This window comes from Lycorma delicatula, chromosome 2 (genome assembly GCF_047948215.1).
Source record: "Lycorma delicatula isolate Av1 chromosome 2, ASM4794821v1, whole genome shotgun sequence".
NCBI lineage: Eukaryota > Metazoa > Arthropoda > Insecta > Hemiptera > Fulgoridae > Lycorma > Lycorma delicatula.
In genome coordinates, this window is record NC_134456.1 from 11,090,357 (window position 1) to 11,109,197 (window position 18,841).

Genomic DNA, 18,841 nt, shown 5'->3' on the forward strand with positions numbered 1-18,841 from the left:
AACATCCTTGTCGGACTCCCTTTCTTATTACGGCTTCTTTGTTATGTTCTTCAATTGTTACTGTTGCTGTTTGGTTCCTGTACATGTTAGCAATTGTTCTTCTATCTTTGTATTAGAACCCTAATTTTTGTAAAATGCTGAATTTGACATATATGACAAATGTGCTATTTATGTCTTGTTGTAAACAAAACACGCAATTCTAAGAATTTCATTTTCTTATTTTTAATCTACTCTAATCACTGCACTGTGAAGAATCATATTATGTCACACATCGCTTGTAATTATGTTCTAGAAGTGGATATTATAGAAGCATTTATTGCGGTGATATTTTACTTAATGAATTGAATAGCTGTTAGTGATTTTATTTAAGGCTTTCTCATATATTCAGTTATGAAAATTTTTAATATTTTAAAACAGTTATTTCTTTTAAAATGCCCAAGTTAGGAAAAGGTACGGTAGTTAATAATCAGGCGAGAGAGCTTGTATTCAATGTTTACAATTACGTTTTAAAAAACAATGCCGGAACCGGAATAGTGAGGAAAACTGAAGCGCTGAGTACCGTTGTTTAAGAGACAAAATTATCAAAACGAACGGTCCAAAGTATTATAGCAGAAGGGAATTCAAATGAAACTTAGAAGCCATCCGTGTTTGTTTCGCCGAGAAAACGTGTAAATCGCCCCAATGCTGTGTGCAGTTTAGATTCGTTTGACACAAATTCTTTGAGGCGTTAAATAAATAAATTATATGCAACCGAAAGATGCATTCCTACTGCGAAAAGAATTATGCAAAAAGCCCGCGAAAATGAAATTAATATCAAAGAGAGTGAAAGATCTTTAAGGAAAATATTGTGTAAAATGGAATTTAAATGGAAAAAACAGAAGACAACTGGAAAATACTGGTAGAACGGCACGGCAATAAAATGCGCAATAATGAAATTTCTAAGACAAATTTCTCTGTTTCGCGAAGAAGGAAGACCGATTGTATACACAGATGAAACCTATATTCACACTAATTACGCGACACCAAAATCGTGTGTAGACACAGCAACCCGCCTTGAGGGATTGAAAACACCAATATCCAAGGACTCAATATTAATAATTGTTCATGACGGCTGTAACAAACTACTCATTAACAGTGCTTTACTTATATACGAGTCAAATAAGAAAGGAGATTATCACAAATCGATGGATTCCGAAAAGTACCGAAATGGTTACGGGAGAAGTGTATTCTCAACTTGCCACCTCCGTCTCTCTCTCTTTTTATCTGTTTAGCCTCCGGAAATTACCGTTCAAATATTACTTCAGAGGAAGATATGTATGAGTGTAAATAAATTACATTACATGTCTTGTACAGTCTTGTGGTTAATTGAAACCCAATCACCAAAGAATACCGGTATTCATTCCATATAAAAGTAACTGCCTTTATTAGAACTTGATCGCTGGAACTTCCAAATCAGCTGATTTGGGAAGATATATCATATTTTTTTGTTTAAAATTCTCAATTTGATTTAATTCTTATTTTTTACTTTTTCGAGGGTTTTTCTAATTTGTTTCCTTTTTTTATTAATGTTAATATTAATATTAGTTAAATAAAAGCTTTTTTAAAAAAAATAATTTTTTATATGAAATCAAATATATTTTTGTAATTTTTTTTTTGTATTTTTATTTTATTTTTGAATTTCTTTCAAATTTATTTTTATAATTTTTAGCATTCGTATGTAAATTGTTCAATTTAAAATCGAATCACTTTTCCGATCATGTGTGTGTGTGTGTGTGTGTGTGTGTGTGTGTGTGTGTGTGTGTGTGTGTGTGTGTGTGTTTTGTTTCTAATTAAAGTTGAAGTTACAGATTTAATAAGAAGTTTTTATTTATTAAAAAATTAATAGATTTATTTTATTCCAAGCCTAAAAAATTTATTATCCGACAAAATATTTTCGTGTTTTCCAGGTTTTTCTTAAAACCTAAATGAGTTAAAGATTTGGAGCTACTTTTATTCAATTTCTTAAATAAAAAACCATAAGAGAACACCAAATTTACCCCTCCACCACCAAATTTAACCAGTATTAGTACGGTTTAATTTTACAGAAGAAGCAGAAAGTAGGATTAAATGTTTCGCGAACCGAAACTCTAACGAACTTTTTCCTATGTTTACTTGAACGTTTTTAGTATTTTTGGCTATAGAATCATCTCCCGAGAGGTTTCCGTGCAATTTTTAATCATTCTATAAACAAAATAAATCAAAAAATAAAATTGGAAACCTCGTCGGTTTCCAAATATATTTCTTATTTCGAAGTTGCCCGCGACAATGAAAACATTTTCTTAATAAAAAATCATTCATACCCATAATACCTGACCCCATAAAAAATTATCATCCTTGTTACGACAATAAGTACTTCCCATTTAATATTAACTGGTATTTCGTTTTTTACCACTACATTATTTCATTCATTATTCAATCCAAATTAAGTGCCTGATACTCTTTCATTTATGCGTGTACTAAAAGTCAAAACTAAAATGAACGTTACGCTCAAGTATTTGTATTTATTACCTACCTGAATTCTTTCACACCTCCAAAACCATTTCTTCCGTTCTACCAAAAGGCTAACCCATAAAAAAGTATAACTTTCGTTTTTTCCATCTTCACACTTGAACACCATTTTCGCAATAATTTTTTTCAAATTTTTTATTATTTTCTGCAACGATCTCAGAGTAATCAATGAAACCATCAGATTATCCGCGTATAATATTCCTTTGATATTCAAATCGTCAGTCTATATTCGTTCCTGTAATCGATCTATTATATCATTAATAAATAAGGAGAAAAGTAAAGAAGACAATAAACAACCTTGTTTTTTCTCGGAAAAATGTCAAAAGCCTGAGCACTGTTAAGCCCTAAGCATACCAAACACACTCCTTTTTTAAAATTCATGAATTATATTTATTAATTTAAAGGATAAACTTAATTCATAAAACAAATAATTTCGGTCGATTGTATCGAAAGCAATCTTAAAATCTACAAAAAAAACCAAACATTTTTTATTCCTCTTTGTAGATTTAGTTTTATGATATAAAATTAAAAAAAATATTATCGATAGAGTAGAGTACCTCTCCTATATCCTGGTTAGCACTGATTAATTATGTTATTTTTACTCACCAACTCATGCAAACCTACCTAATAATACACCAGAAAATATTTTTGCAATAGTATTAATAAAAGAATTCCATATATGACTTTGCATATTAAATATATCATCGTCTTTTTTATGAATCAGAAAAATTATGACTTCTGAAGAATTATATGTTAGTTCCCTTGTCTCAAAAATAAAATAAAAATTTAAAAAAGTCTTAAGAATTTTCTGGTCCCTGATTTGTAACATTCTGCAAGTACGCCAAATCGTCTATCGTTATCAGCTCTGTGTCCTTTACCGATGAATACAAAAATTCATATGTTCTAAACGGAACTACATAAGGTTATACAAAAGTCAGCTGACAGCAAACAATGAAAATGTTGCACGTATTTTTCTATCTTAATATCCATGGCACATTTAAAAATACATTTTTTATTTATTTTTTTTAAATATTTGTTCTAGAAACACCCAGAATCCTTTTGATTAAGAAATCTCTCCTTTAATCCATTAAAAAACTATATGAAACAAGCATAATATATTTGGTTTTCTTTCAAATATCGAAGTCTCGACTGAAATTATTAACTTTCCTGTATAATTTCAAGAAAACAAACCCTTTTTTCCTAGCCCTATTGAAACCAGTTTCGTTTTTTCTGCCTAAAAATTCTCCCAGTACTTATAACATCCCCTCCAGCTGCTCATAAATCAAATCCAATATAGTTTTCATCCCTCATTAATATCTATCGCCAAATTAATTCCACGACTAGAATTTTTAAGAGCGCTTATATAAATAAATTTGTCTCTTTTGACCGTAGAAGTTTCGGCACGGTCTCAAAAATATGATTCATCTCTCACCAGCATCAGCATATTATGAATAACGTCTTTGTTACCATTTGTAAGAATCAAAAGCCAACGGCAAAGAGTCATACTTTTAACTCGATCAGCATCAATTTAATCCTTGCATAATTTGGATTTTTGTAAGGACGCATGTTACATCATTATAGAGAATTTTTGAACACCGGTATTTGACAAAGTAATTGAAGATGAATGACGATGGGGAGACCGTTTACATTCGTAATTGCGTTCGTAGCATTGCAACTCTTATGGTGTTTATGATTTTAGGTACATGAGCATTCCTTTATTAACCATGAGACTTCTAGTTCAACGCTGAACAACTCTATTAGAATTTTACAATCCAGACTCTAACAGCCTTTCTTTCTTCCCCTGTTTAGCCTCCGGTAACTACCGTTTAGATAATACTTCAGAGGATGAATGAGGATGATATGTATGAGTGCAAATGAAGTGCAGTCTTGTACAGTCTCAGTTCGACCATTCCTGAGATGTGTGGTTAATTGAAACCCAACCACCAAAGAACACCGGTATCCACGATCTAGTATTCAAGTCCGTGTAAAAATAACTGGCTTTACTAGGACTTGAATGCTGGAACTCTCGACTTCCAAATCAGCTGATTTGGGAAGACGCGTTCACCACTAGACCAACCCGGTGGGTAGACTAACAGCCTAGGTTGACGGCATCGTTCTGATGGAGATTGAAGTGACGTCGAAACAACCGTTGTGGATCTATAAAACTAACTTCATTTTGTAGAATGATTTTAATCGCAAACAATGGCTGCCCCTCCCCCTCCCATATAAGTTTCCATCACAAATAAATAATATAGAAAGAAGTATTTAATTACCAGATATTACCAAAATAACAATGCTTTTTACTATTTGGTTCACTTATTATTATTTCACCCGCGATTTATTTTTAGTAATTCCTTTTTGGATATCAATAACGCCTGTCTAAAAATCAAAATGTGAATTTATTGTAATTTTTATTTTATGTATATAGTTGTTGTACTTTCGCTTAATTATTTTATTTAATCAATTTTAAAATAAAGTTAAATATTATCAAATTTTAATCGCTCTCTTAAATTATTAATTAATTTTTGTAAATAAATGATACAATATTATTATAAAGTTCAACGGTTTAACATCATAAAAGCTAGAATTTTCAGAAATATAGAAAGATATTTTTAATTAATTTCCTTACCGAAGTTATAATTTTTTGTAAATATTCATGTATGTTGTAAAATAATAATCATATTTCTCAGAACTTTCTAAATAATTAAAAATCAGAATAAACTTTATTTTAATGAATAAATCTAAGAATTAGTTAACTATGCGAGGCATATTTATAAAGCAAGGGCCGTCGGCTTATATTTAAATATTAGCTGGTCCGAACATAGTTTCACTCATGCAGGGCAATCTATCGGCTGTTTACGAAAACAATGTTGTTGTTATTTTGATGCTGTATCGTTAGCTTGACGGTGAACGCAGATCGCAATGTCCGCGACAATCCTTTCTTCTGCCAGTTGTGAAGTGCGCGCTATGATTCGATTTTTCAGTGCTAAAGAATGTTCAACTGCTGGAATTCATTGGAAGTTGTGCCTAGTGTATGGACCTACTGTAATAAGTGGAGAACAGGTTAGACAATGCTGTCGAGACTTTAAAAATGGCCGCACAAATGTGCATGACGAAAGGCGGAGTGGTATGCACAGTATTCAGAACAACGAAATCGTTGAAAAAGTGAACCAAAAACTGCGATGTGATCGAAACACATGACCATCCGCCATATAGTCTATTTTTGACCATCCTCTATATAGTCCCGACCTTGCCCTAGTGAATACTTCCTCTTTTTGCATTTGAAAAAGTGGCTTGGTGGACCACGGTTTGAAAACGACGAGGAACTCAAGACTGCCATTGTCAACTGGTTAAATTCCCAGACTGCAAACTTCTATGCAGAAGAATTAAAGAAAGTGGTGCAACGTTACGAAAAGTGCTTAGAACTGAATGGCGATTATGTGGAAAAGAGAAGTAAATATATAGTAAACTAAAATTGTATTTAAAAACCCTTTCTCACGAGTTAATTTTTTATACGGCCCTTACTTTATTCATAAAGTAAGGGCCTTCTGTTCAGTAACATAAAATTCTGAATTTACCAAAGACCACCCAAAACTTATCATTAAAATTTAAATTGTTAATTAAGAAAGAGTATGTTTACTTTCCATGTAATTTTATTTAATTTTAATAAATTTGTTTTTAATTATTTTTATTTTTGTTTACCAAATATAAATTATCTATCATTTACTTTACTAAAAGTTTTCTACCAGAAGTTTATATAATTTTGTTTTAGAAAAAGAGTGATACACTATTAAAGAACTATATTCATTTTAGGTCCATTAACTTTTATTATTCATTATTACAACACAGTTTATAATAATTAATATTTAATTTTTTTTCAAATAGATTTTTATTTCACATATTATGTATGACAAAACTCACACAGAAATCCTTTATCATTTGCATATTAATTCCAAAATAACATTGATCCTTCATATCCCATTAATTCTCAAAATATGAGCATTTTATTTTATTTTTTTGCGGATTGAAGGAATTTGGGATTACAATGAATGAATAAAAAATTTAAATTGAATTCAGAAAAATGGAAATTAGAAATAAACAGCAAAAGACTTAAAATAACAGTGTTTAGAAATGGGTATTTTCCTTTGTCTAACTATGAGAAATGGTATTTGGGGAATAGGGGTTTGGTATTGTTATTAATTATACATTTTTGAGGTTATGATGACACAATGTTTATCTTTAAAACTGCATGTAGAAATGGGTTTCTATGGCAAATTTAGGCTGAATTAAATGTGATGGGATGTCATTTAAATATCTGATGTAGCTGTTGGAATGAAGTATAAGGTAATTTGGACATCTATGAGGATTATTGCCTGGATTTAAACTTCATTACAATTATATATATTAAATGTTGACATCATGTCAGGCAACAGATGACCATTTAGGTTCGCAGAATTGAGAATTTGTAAAAAGGAGAGAAATTTTTCGGTTTAAAGGATGGATATAAACAATGTAGAAAATATGTATGTAAAATTAATGTACCTTCAAAGTATAAATAAGTAATGCTTTGAGTGGTTAAATTAAGAAGGGTATGAAAAAAAATTGTTTAGAATTTAAGATTCAATATGAACAACAGATTACAGAAGGCAGTCTGCCAGAATGTGTGCTTTGTTAAATTTGGGTCCAGAGGTAAAACCGCATATGCATATTAAAAATAAAAAAGTGATATATATGTTATATTTAAAACATGTAGATTTTGAGGAAATTATGAACTTTAGTTTATCTATCAAATTAAGCCAGCATCTAAACATAATGTGTAATTCAATAAACTAGAGATTCAATACTCGTAAATTTTGTGGAGGGTCCTTAAACTAACTAAAATAAGGAAAGTATAGTTGGGACAAGTCCGCCTTTCAGAAGAGGGGGATGGACAATGGTTAATTGTTAAAAATTGGTCAAAGTTGATGGGATATGTAGAAAGAGAGTATTTGTATGTTAATCCAGGGAAAAAATAATAAGGGAATTTAATTATTAGTTACATTTGAGATGAGTGTGTATTGTGTGAATGTGTTTTCTGTTGGGTTATTTTTATTACATATTTATATACTGATTATGTTACTGAATTTAATTAATTGTAATCACTGGTGATATTTTAATGTAAATAATCTGTAACCTCACACACATACGAGTATGTACATCAGGTATGTACTATTTAGGTATTAATAACTAAATAAAATTGGAATAATTTTTCCTTTTATTTAAATTAGTCTACTATTGTAAAGTGACATGTTTGCATGAGGAAACTAGTGACAATGAGTAAAAGATAAATGATAAAATAAATGTCTGTCACTGAATGTCACGTCATTCATTTCATTTCATTTCTATCATTTTATAATTTGATTATTTAAGTTTTATTAGCTGAACTGGAGAAGGGTATCAGCCTAGCTGACAGCAAAAGAGGTCGTCAGAAATTTTTTTTCCGTATTAAATCTATTTTTTTTTTTTTTTTTTTTTAAATTAAATGTAAATAAAAATATAATTTTTATATTTACATAGTACATTTTATTAATAGTTTTATTAAAAACTAAAGAAATAACTATCTGTCACATGCATAGATTCCAAAACAGCATTGTCACAACCATGAATTTGAAAATTCACAGCCCTTCAATTTCTATTAATATTACTTTCAACTATGAAGTTTTTAGATTATTATGTATGAAATTTTTGCTATGATAAACAGTTTTATGATAGGTAGTAATATTTTCTCACAAAAAGCATATACATCTTTCTTGAACATTATTTTTCCAGATCATAAATTACTAAACAGTCTCATAGAAAACAACTCGTACATATTTTTAAAATCATGTTATCTCAATTAAATATTATAGAATAATTAATATCGTTCTCTTGTTTATAGAATTTTATAGAAGTCAACAGTGCATATTTATTTAGCGTGTGGCACTAAAACATAACACCAATTACAGTCAAAATTATAAACAAAGATTTAACAAATTTATATATGCTATCGATTCTGGAGTCGCCATCAAGAAATCTTCAGGATTCCCTTCATAAGCTGTCCTAGGGCAAACTTCTGTGATGTGTCTGATAGTTTGATTTTCACCACACTCACAAAGGGGCATCAGTGTTTTACCCGATTTATACAGGAATAGTGTGCGCCTACCATGCTGAGTCCGTATTGTGTTTAGTGTTGACCATGTCCTTCATGGCAAGTCAAAACCTGGCCTTGGAGTAATACATGGGATTTGGTTATTCTGCTTTGTGGTCCATTCTCGATGCCAGGCGTCAATTAGGTCAAATCTGTCCTCTTTGGGAGCAATTGCTGTTTTGATAGATGGCTTTCTAGATCGAAGGCGACCACGATCACCTCAACTGACAGCAAAGGTCAGCCGCTGCTAGTCACCCGAAAAGTTCTGTGCGACTTTCCCCACAGCCAGCACCGTCCAGTTATTATAGAGGCAGGTAGCTGAATTTCTCTCGTGACTTCTGTACCCCGCTCTAGATGGAACTTCAGAAAGGCTAATTGGGAAAATTTTTCTAGGGATCTGGATAAATGCCTAGGCTGGATACCACCAACCACCAAAAACTACAGCAGATTTATTGGAGCAGTAACAAGTACCGCTAAGAAGTGATCCTTAGAGGGTTTCGCAGAGAATATATCCCAGGGTGGTATATACTGAAACAACGGCGCATAAATTAAATAGTAAATTAAAAAAATAATTTTATCATAAGCCATTCATATATTTTCTAACTTTATAACATTTTTTAATCAAGCTTCCTTCCTTTCTATATTTTTTATTTGAATAGCTCCACCTATTACCTTTTCCTAAATAGAATTTCATTGGATGATTATTGCCACGCTAACACACAATTTTCCATCTTGCAATAAGATTACAGTTTCTTCCTTTCTACTTACAATGATGTAAAATTGAATTAAGTTCTTACAAAGCTCAATTTCCACAAGAAATAAAACATTTCTACAGTTGTTTTTTTTTTTTTTTTTTTTTTTTTTTGTCTTCAGTCATTTGACTGGTTTGATGCAGCTCTCCAAGATTCCCTATCTAGTGCTAGTCGTTTTAACTGTCATTTCTACAGTAATGACAGTTAAAATGTAAATGAAATTCACATTACTTGTATGTTATGAATAAAATTAGAGACTGGACCAGAATAACGTTACTGGAAAACCAATAAACTTATTTACGATTTTACCTTTTAAAAGAGTTAACTATGATCACACTGTTACTCCATTTATACTGATATTTCCTTAACTGTTATTAACAAATTAATTGCAATGTTTATTTTTCATTATAATAATGTATGTACCCTTCATTATTTAACATTCCATGATGAAGTGTACAATTTATAATTTAGATTTACTCTAACAAATAATTTGTTAATTTTCATTTTATTATTTCTGTTCTGCTTTATATTTCCTTTCATAAAATTATTAAAATCATGATTATTACATGTGTGTAACACACTAGCATGCGTGCGCATGCACACACATACACACATCATACACATATATGATGATATATATATATATATATATTATGTGTGTATGTATTATTTATTTATTTATGTACATTGAGTTTTCATAAAACAAAAACATTAACTAACTCGAGAGAAAAAAAATTGAAACAGAAATAACAGTTAAATAGCAGAAATATAAACATAAATTTTAATAGAAGAGAATTATAAAAACTATGAAATAAATCAATAAATTTGTTTTAATTGCACCATATTTAAACATAAAAGATAAACAAATAGTTGTTGGTTCAAAAACAAATACCTGGTCCAAAAATAATTTAAACCCCAGTAAAAAAAAATATTTTTAAAATATGTTTTTTGAAAATAAATATTATTCTGTAAAAATAATTACGGAAAACTTTGAATCAATGAAGAAATGTTGTTATCTTTCATTCTGTTGCAAAATGATATTGAATTTTTATTTTTTATGCTGAAATATCTTTCATGTAAAGTACTTATTATTATTTATTTTAAATTACTTTACTATTTTGTTGCGCTGTAAAGACACCCTTAGTCTTTAAGATTATTAGAATTTTAAATGTAATTAAAAATATTAAGAAAATTAAACTTATTAAAAAATATATGCAATATGAAATAAATAATAGTTCTTCAAATTTCAATTTGATAAAGTTTCATCACATTATTTTCATAGAGTTTATAAGCGATGAAAAATTTTGTCTGTAATTCATCTTTTATAAAATTTTTAATTACCAATTTTTTTCAGTGATGCTGCTACAATGTAGATGCAATTTTTGCTTCAAAGAAATTCTCTATAATATTTGTGCTGGCAGTAAACATACGGTTATTGCTATTCTTATTCCAGTGCAGCATATATGTATTTTCAAAAGCATTAGATTTATTCAGTATAATTTTTTTTTAAAAACAAGAAATAACTTTATCAAACTGTGAGTAAGTTTATAGTTGATAAACTATAAAAAGTACCATTGTAAACCATCCAAATTATCTATTTTATTATTATTATTATTATTCTAGATAATAAAACTAATTTTGTATTAGTCAAATGGAATAGGCTGAACAAAAAATGCTATTATTTGTTTTTGTATTTGCACTTATAGCAACTATAAGAAATTAATGAATTAAATTTGCAGACTATTATGTTAAAAAGTACATCTCGCATAAAAGAAATGATCACTTCTCTTGTAGTAAATGACTTCAAAATTTTGGATCTGAACCAAAACAAACAATTTAGTTAAAAAAAAAGCAGTACTCACAATAAGGAAACTCTGAACTCAGTGTTCATAATCAAACACTAATCCAGCATTTGAATCTAATGATAGGAAATTACTCGAAAAGTACCAATTATTAAGTATACGATATAAATTTTAGTAATTCAGTTATTTTAATAAATGCAGGCCTTTAGTATATGAGTTGAAGTTCATGATGACCTGCTATAAAATGGTCACTAAACCTGTTTAATGGTAACATTCTTGTAGTAAGTACAGTGTTTGTTCAAAGAGATTCTAACTGAAATGATGAATTTTTAATCTTGAACTATATTATGAAAGTACAGCTATTTATTTTTATTTCGCTTCTTCTAGGGAGTACAATCTGTTGCCTAATTTTACAACTACTCTCTCCTCTTTTATAATAACAGATAAATTTTTTAGCGTGTGGAAAAATTTCTAGCATGATTATTCAAACCAAAACCTTTGAGATGTGAAAGACTGAGGCAGTATTAGTGTACCACAGAAGCCTATGTCTGATAATTTGGCAAGAATGTTGATGACTGTTTTAAATGTTGAAAGTAATAAATAAAAGAGGTATTGAAAGATATACAGTCTTCTCATGTTATGGAAGTACAAATATCATGTTTTGTAGTTATTTGCAATCTACACTCTTAACAATTTAAAATATCGATTAAAAAAAACTTCCAGTATTTTTATTCATTATTATCTTTAAAAATCTGTATTGAATATCATGTTTACTCATACATGGTCCTGAAACAAAGCGTCAAAGTGAAGAGTGTAACACTTCATCATCTCCTTGACCGAAAAAATGTCGAATGAGCAAATCAAAGATCAAAACCGTGCTGATTTGCTTTTTTGACAGTAGGGGTATCGTGCATAAAGAATTTGTTCCTCCAGGACAAAATGTTAACAAAGTGTTTTACAAAGATCTCCTTGAAAGGCTCAGGAAAAGAGTGATTCTCATGAGACTAGACATTGCAGACAACTGGATGCTTCATCATGATAATGCCCCGTGTCACTCGGCCATTTGCATCACGGAATTTTTGTCCTAAAAACGCATTCCTACAGTTCCTCAACTCCCTTATTCACCTGATTTAAGTCCTTGTGACTTTTTCGTTTTCTCAAAATTGAAACGTGTCTTAAAAGAACGTCATTTTGGAACTATGGAGAACATTCAAAAGAATGTGACCGACCAGTTAAAATCCCTACCAGTTGAAGGCTTCCAGCACTGCTACCAGGAGTGGGAACAACTCCGCCGGTGTGTAGCTGCCCAAGGGAACTACTTTGAAGGGGATAATATTGTTGTTTAAAAATAATAAAAACTTTGGGAAGTAAAAAGTCAGTCTCATTACTTTTCTCACACACCTCGTACATATGTATCTCGCATAACTCAAAAACGATTAGCCGTAGGATGTTGAAGTTTTGGATTTAGGACTGCTGTAACATCTAGTTGTACACATCCCTTTTAGATTGCAATTGACTGTACCAGAAGTGTCCAAAATCCAAATCTTTTGGATTTTGGACTCTTAACTGCAGTAATAAATCCTCATTGAAAACGTTTAAACGATATATCATAACTGGTAGTTATTTTCATTGGTTCCACAGTTATAGCAAAATAAAATTTTAATTAATAATATATTTGGATCTTACAAGGGGAAGGCACAGCGGATCAAATAACTTCATATACATATATTTTTTTAACTTTTTTTGTAATTTAAATATATATTAACATCTGATTGTAGCAAATTTCTTACAGTAAATAATAACAATAAAAAAAGATATGAAAAAATATCTGAAATTATTGGTAAAATAAAATTTTATGTACCTTCCATTTTAATTCAAAACTTTTTACAGAGGTTATTAATTATTAATAAATCAATATATTTAAATGTAAAAAATTTTTTAATTCATATGTATGAAGTTGGATTCGAAGCGATGTGTGCATGGTTATGGATCCGACATGTTATCACTTGCACCACGTAACTACTTGAGCGACGTGAAACAAAATTTATATATAAACTAATATAAAAATGCTGATATGGACACCGCAAAAAAATGTGATGCAATGTGGTGTTCACCACAATGCAATTGTGTAAATGAACAATTTATTAAAGAATTGGTATCTCACTTTCAAATGAAATAAGTTTAAATGAACTGCAGCAAAAAATGTGTATGTAATTTAATATGCATACACGAAACTCATGTGTACACATTAGATTTTTAATCCTTACAAATATGGATTCCATAAATTTTTTTGGTCTTGAATCCTATGAATTTTATCCTATGAATTAAAAGTATTTAAATTATTTTTCTATATAAGGCATAATCAGAAAAAAAATAATTTTTCCCTACATCTGTGACTATGTTACTTGTAGCTGTAAAAGTAATATCATAGTCGAGGTGTTAGTTGCAAGACTTGATTTAAAAGATTCTTTTTTAAACTGCTGGAGCCTAAAGCTGATGACAACTCTAGCTCAAAATCCTAAGCAAATCATAATATTATTTATAAAGAATTTTATAAAATTATCTTGTGTACCTTTAATTTAATTGTAGTACCATATTGTAGAACAAATTTTCCTGTTTAATTAAAAAAAATAACAGTGTTGTTATTTTTCTTATTTAATTTCTTTTCAAATTGAACAAAAAATGAAATTTGCATTTATACACGTAATCTGTAAATATCAACTTAGTTATTACAAACTTACAATTCAATACTTGAAATAATGTTAAGGGACAACAATGCAACAATGCATTCAAATCGTATCGCAAACATTTTACTTCAAATGCTAACAAGATTCATAACCAACATGTCAGCTGTTATTCTAGATTTAACTTTAGACATTGTTTATTCTGTAATTCTAATCATCAATTACAAGCTTGTAAAGAGTCTTTTTAGAACATAATAATTGTTCTCATATGCTTTCATAAAGATCATTATACCAATGAATGTTACTCATGTAACTTATGTAATTTCGGTCATAAAAGACACAATACACTCGTTCATACTTATAAACTTAATGATTCTAAATTAAGCGATGATAAATCTGGAAATAATGATTATTGTTCGCAGTCAAACAAAAATGTAATTCTGTCTACTGTTGTACATGATGTATATGACATTTATATGATATACAACATATCATACTCATTTACATAGAATCTTGTTAGTCTCAGGCAATCAAATTTTTGCACATATAAGTTTGCTAGCAAATTAGGACTTAAACTTACTGAAGAGGATTTGCTTATTTCAGGCACAAATAATGCATTAACTAATTCTGACTATAGTGTAATACTTACATTACATTCATAATACAAAAACTTTTCATTTAAGGTGCACTGTACTGTTTTGTCAGACAAAACTATAACCTTCCATTACATACGTTTGAAATTTCCCATCTTAATTTACCTCAAAATTTATTCTGAGGTAAAAAGAAATCCAAGATATCCTATTATTCAAGCTAGGATGTATTCTTAGCAGTTGTCTTTCAATTAAAGTTAAACATGAGAATAATGTTACATCCCCTTCTTACAGGTGACAATAACACAAATCTTTCAACTATACTTGAAAACTTTTAGAAAATCGATGTAATTGATTCTGATGTTTTAGTTAATGAATCTTCTACATGTGAAATGAAATACTACTAGAAACAATCATGGCAGATTTATTGTATCGCTACCATGTAAATCCGATAAATTGCGGCTGGGTGATTCTTTTATCAATACTAAAAATAGGTTCTTATATCTGGAACAAAGATTGCAACAATTCTAATTTTAAAAGGGAATATTCCACCTTTATGTAAGAATATTTAAATTTAGTCACAGCTCATCAATCAATTCTGATGATTTATTAACTAACAAATCAGGCATTTATTACTTACCTACTACCAAATATTTAAACCCACAAGTCTAAGGATTAAAATGCCAGTCGTCTTCAAATGGTCAGCTATGATTTCTAATGGTTTATCTCTTAATGATACCCTAATATTTACTAGTTGTCCAAAAGGATCTATTCTCAATAATACTTGGATTTAGAATCCATAACTGTGTCATTACTTCAGACATAGCAAAGATGTATCGTCAAGTACTAGTTAAACCTAATGATTAATTTACAATGCATACTGTGGTGTGAATCTCCAGGTCAGGAATCAAAAGGTTTTGCACTAAGAACTGTAACATACGGAACTGCTTGTGTTCCATACTTAACCACTAGATGCCTAGTTCAAATATCAAATCAAAATCAATGGGATTTACCATTGGCATATAATACTATTAGAAATGATTTTTATGTTGATATCATTTCAGGTTCTGATGATCTAGGTGAAGCTGTTCAACCACAACTTTTGTTTTTAATTTATTGCAGCATTATGGTTTTCCATTCCAGCAATGGTTTTCTAATAATAATAACATTTCTACTCCTGAACATATTCCTATTCTTAATCTTATTCTGGGTTCTATTCCTTTAACCCAGGAACATGATTTATGTACCTTAGGCAAATTAATGAAACAACTCTACAGGTACATATCATTCCAGATTACTCAATCTGTTGATACTAAAATTTATACTAAAAGAACTATTCTTTCTATTATTGCAGAAGTATGTAACCCATTAAGTATTATCGGTTCTATTGTTTTCTATTATAAATGGTTTATGATGCAGTCTTTATGGCAACTAGAAATTAGTTGGAATGAAAGATTACCCACAAGTGTTATCGCAACGGTATAAGTTATACAATCAGTCACATTTAATCGAATTAAGATAAAACCAATTAAATTCAACAATGGCGCTAAGGTTAACTAAACCCAAATACACGGAATTTCTGATGCCTCCATAAAGGGTTGCGGCTTTTGTATCTACATTCGAAATCATTTTCTAATCAAACAATTTCATGTAACTTATTTTGTTCCAAATCAAGACTTGCTCCCCTTAAACCATATAAAGCTACCAAGACTTAAATTATCTGGTTGTTTATTACTCACATGGTTATTAGTGAAGTTAATCAATGCTTTGAATATACATACTGATGAAATACATTTGTATACAGATTCGACAATAGCATTGTCCTGGATTCATGGACATCCATCTAATTGGAAGGTATTTATGAGAAATAGATTACTGAAACTCAGAGAGATACCTCAAATGCTAGACAACACTATATTACCTTTGAAAATGCAGCTGACGTATTGTCCAGGGGTTGGAATCCAACTAAATTAATTGATATGTCACTTTGGTGACATGGTCCTCCTTGGCTCTCACAATTTTTATCTCGCTGGTCAAATAATCATATTACGTTTAATAGTCATAGTAAAAATCCGGAATGTATTATAGAAAGATGTGAAAATATATCAAAATTTTTTATACACAGTTTTATTTGATTATACACAACAATTTTCATTTTTACATAAGTTAATTCGTGCATTCAGCTTCTGTTTCCAATTTATTCACAGTCTTAAATTAAATAGAGCTGAATGAACCATTCATCATTTAACAAGGGAATTAAATCCGACCCTACCTTTTTCATGAAAGAATCTCAACACGTACATTTTAGTAATGAAATAAATAATCTTAAAAATAATTAAGCTATTATCTCTAACCAAAGTAAAATCATTTCACTTGACCCACTTCTGGATGACTTAGGACTATTACGAGTAGAAGGTAATTTACAACACTCTTTATTATATATTTATATTTACAAAGGCAAATATAACAAAGCTACATATTACTACTGAGCATTTGCAATTTTTACATTCTGGTATACAATTGACTCATCATTCATTACACCGGAATTACTGGATCACAAATGCTAAAACAAGCATTTCATCAATCATTAATAAATGTTTGACTGGTTTTCATTTTAACGCAAAAACTGAAGTCCAACAACTTGGTCAGTTACCACCCCTTTCAGAGTAGTACCATCTTGTCGATTCTCTGTCTGTGCAATAGACTATGAAGGTTCACTTATGATTAATCATGGCGGACAGCAGTAAAAATCTTAAATAAATCATATATCGCACTTTTTATATGCCTTGGTCCTACAGTGATACTTTTAGAATTAGTATCGGATTTGATTACAGTCATTGATTGCAACACTCAAGAGATTTATTTCATGAAGAGGTAATTTTATCCAAATCTTTTCAGATAATGCTTCTAATTTCCATTCTGCCATGACGTATTTAAATTCTTAAATTCAGAAAATCTAAAATCAAATATTCAAAACTATTCATGCAATTAAAACTTATCATGGTCATTTATTCCACTTTTTCCCCCAATTTTTGTGGCTTATGGAAGAGCACAATTATAAGCATAAAATATTATTTATGTTGTGTTGTAGGACAAACAGCCCTGAACTTTGAGAAACTGTAAATGGTTTTGAAGTCTGTCTTAATTCTCATCCCATTTTCACTGTTTCTACAGATCACAGGAACCCAGAACCCCTATCACTTGGACATTTTCTTGTTGGCTGTCCACTTATGTCTTTACCTGAGCTCAATTACCAAAAGATTGAAATTAACCACCTAGGGCATTGGCATCTATTCCAGAAATTCATCCAATCCAAATGGAAACTATGGTCTAAGTACTATCTTCAACGGAGAAATAAATGGCATTTTCCTTTGCATTATCTGTCTATTGGAAATTTAGTATTAATCTCCAAGGGAAACTCTTCACCAATGCAGTAAAAATTTGAAATTATCATTCAACTTTATCCAGATCTTGATAAATTAGTAAGAATAGTTGTTGATTTGAATACTGCTAATGGTCAACTACGAAGACCTTTACATAAAATATGTTTGCTTCCAGTATCAATTAACTGAATATTATTTATTAAAATTTAAAAAAAAACTTTTATAACATATTACCAAATGATAATAATTTTAAAGTAATAGTTTGATTGATTTGATATTGTAGTTTATTCAATTACTATATTACTGGCATTGTACTTTAATGAAATCCTAATCTATATGATTCTAGGTACACCAGTTTATACAAGAATATCTATATATATATTATTAACATAATTGATAACAAAGTTGATGTGACTGAACTTTATGATTATTATTATACATTATCATTATTAATTTATAATCGTTATTGTATAATTCTCCCTCTATGAATCATGAAACCTTGCCGTTGGTGAGGGGGCTTGAGTGCTCAGTAATACAGAGTAGCTGGACTAAAGGTGCAAACATATCGGAAAGGTATCTGTTGAGAGCCAGAATGATTCCTGAAAGAGGCAGCAGCTCTTTCAGTAGTTGTTAAGGGTGTAAATTAGGTCAGGACAACTTAAACGGCCATATCAACATCACTCAATCAGAGAACTGCGCAGCTGAAAGCAATGGAAAGCTATAGCTGTTTTTTTTTTTCAAGAAAATGTAGCTTCTGCATTTTCATATAACAATGATGGACGCACCTTCCTTGGTAAAATATTCTGAAGGTAAACTAGTCCTCTGTTCAGATCTGTGGGTGCGGACTACTAAGGAAGGGATCACCAGAAAATTACAAAAATAACATTCTATGAGTAGGAGAGTGGAATGTTAGAAGT